The 2,500-nt window shown below is 63.9% G+C and overlaps 1 pseudogene; it reads left to right on the top strand.

Annotated features, from left to right (window-relative positions):
• LOC126448885 (large subunit ribosomal RNA) overlaps positions 1–2,500 on the top strand; it is a 7,951-nt pseudogene that overhangs the window by 2,897 nt on the left and 2,554 nt on the right.

Below are 2,500 nucleotides of genomic sequence, written 5' to 3'. Positions count from 1 at the left end.
GGCGGTGTGGCTGCATCCGGACTTGGCTTTTCGAAGTGCGGTCTTGATGTAGTCGTGCTGCTGCTGCGAGGTGCCTTCCTTGGGTTATAGTTACAGGGAGAGTGATGCGCAATACATGGGCCTAGCCCTCTTAGCCTCTCCTCTCCTGCGGTCTTCTCCCCTTCTCGTGGGCCCGCTGATTTTCGCAGAGTGGAAGACCGCACCAGGGGCTTGGGGGGGTTACCAGCCCCCCCTCGCATTATCCCTTTATAGTTGGGGGCAGCCTACAAGAAACAAGAGATGGTGGCCCTTCCGCTGAAGGTGCCACCCCAGCTACCCCAGCACCTATCCGGCCAACCGGCCGTAACGAAAATGCGATAGTTTGTGTAGCTCCCTTTGCTTGCAGTGAGTGCCACCGCACTTTTACCACGAAGAACGGTCTCGGGGTCCATCGCCGCCGCCAACACCTTGCGGCCGCCAACGCTGAGATCGTGACGGAGAGGCATCGCGCGAGGTGGACGGAGGAAGAAGTCCTGTCGCTCGCCAAGGCGGAGGCCGAACTGTTCCTTGAGAGGGACGCCCGGTTCTTCTTCGTTAATCAAGAGCTTATTAGGATGTTCCCCGACCGAACGCTTGAGGCAATCAAGTGCCGACGGCGGCAAGCTGCCCACAAGCAGCTTGTCCGCCAATTCATGGAGGCGCTTGAGATCGGTCGGGGGGAAGAGCCGGCGTCCCGCCAGGGAGCAGCGAGCTCGCTGCCTGACGCGGGCGAGGCCGCTGCGCCGCCCGTCGACGCAGCCGAGGACTTCGCGGCCGATACCACCGGGCCGCCGCCGGAGGGGCCGACTGACGCCGCCATCTGGGAGCATCTGGCGGGGCTACCTGCTTCCGCCCAGCGTTTCTCTGCTCTGGATCGAGTCATTGGTCTGGGGCGGGGCACGCCGCCCGATGTCATCCTGGGCATGCTCCCGGATGCCCTTGCGTCGGTCGGGTCCAGGGGGGAGAGGTCGATCACCAGGGCACAGCGGCCGCGCCAATCATCCAAGCGGCCGCCTGCCGCCCCGCCGCTGCAGAAGCGCAAGAGGCGCCGCTGGGAGTTCGCGCGGACACAGGACGCCTTCCGCAGGTCGCGTGCACGTTGCGTGCGCGGCTTGCTGGACGGCACCCTGCTGCAGCCGCCACCTGTCATCCCCGGTCTGCTGGACTTCTGGGCGGACCTCTTCACGAAGAAGCCGATCTCCACCGCTGGCTTCATCCGTGACCGCCTTCTCCCGCACTCGGAGCCTGTCGCTCCTGAGTGCCTATGGGGGCCGGTCACACGTGAGGAGGTCGCTGCTGCCTTGCCGCCCAGGGGATCGGCGGCCGGGCCGGACGGCCTGACTCCAGCGGAGCTGCGGCGCATGCCGCATGAAGTCCTGGTGAAACTCTTGAACCTCTTCCTCCTGGCCCGCGCCCTCCCCGAGCGTCTGCTTCGCGCCCGGACGTCACTTCTCCCCAAAACGGCTGCACCAACATCCCCCGCTGACTTTCGCCCCATTACGGTCTGCTCGGTGTTGGCGCGGACCTTTCACAAGGTTCTCGCGTCACGCCTGATGCGTGCATGTGCTGTGGACGAACGTCAGCGGGCATTCATCCCCCGGGATGGGATGTTGGAAAACACCTTCATCTTGGACACTGCTCTCACCGACGCAGTCCGCTCCTGTCGCTCTGTTTTTGTGGCATCGATCGACGTCTCTAAAGCGTTCGATTCGGTGGACCATGCTGCCCTCCGCCCCGTGCTGAGGGCTCATGGCCTGCCGGATTGCTTTATTGAGTACGTCGAAAGGTGTTACGAGGGTAGCACGACGGTGATAGCGGGCGGCGCCGACGTGGGCGTGCCCCTGCAGCCGGCAAGGGGTGTGCGTCAGGGTGACCCCCTCTCCCCCCTCCTTTTCAACTTTGCGGTGGACTATGTTTTGAGTCAACTTCCCTCCCACATCGGAGCTCGGATCCTCGGCCGCAGAGTCAACGCTGCGGCCTTCGCAGATGACGTCCTGCTTTTTGCATCGACCGCGAGGGGATTGCAGTCCCTCATCGACGCAGCCGTCGCAGCCCTCGGCCATCTGGGGCTGCAGATCAACGCCCGGAAGTGTTTCACCCTCGCTTTAGTCGCGTCTGGGCGTGACAAGAAGGTGAAGGTCGACGCCGACGTTACCTTCAAAGCGGGCAACGCCACCATGCCCGCCCTACGTGTGGGTGAAACCTTCCGGTATCTGGGACTGCAATTCTCCACCGCGGGTCGCTGCGTGTTCAACCCACGACGCCACCTGGTGGAGCAGCTGGACGTCATCTCCCGAGCTCCGCTTAAGCCGCAACAGCGCCTCTACGCCCTCACCAATGTACTTCTCCCAGGCCTGTACCACGGGCTGGCCCTCAGCCGCACCCGAGTGGGTGCATTGAAAGCGGCAGACGTGACCATCCGGGCCGCCGTCAGGAGATGGTTCCGCCTTCCGGCGGACACTCCCCTGGGCTACTTCCATGC

The sequence above is a fragment of the Schistocerca serialis genome, unplaced genomic scaffold (assembly GCF_023864345.2).
Source record: "Schistocerca serialis cubense isolate TAMUIC-IGC-003099 unplaced genomic scaffold, iqSchSeri2.2 HiC_scaffold_639, whole genome shotgun sequence".
NCBI lineage: Eukaryota > Metazoa > Arthropoda > Insecta > Orthoptera > Acrididae > Schistocerca > Schistocerca serialis.
The sequence above is the reverse complement of the archived record's forward strand: the minus strand, read 5'-3'. Positions and strand labels throughout refer to the sequence as shown.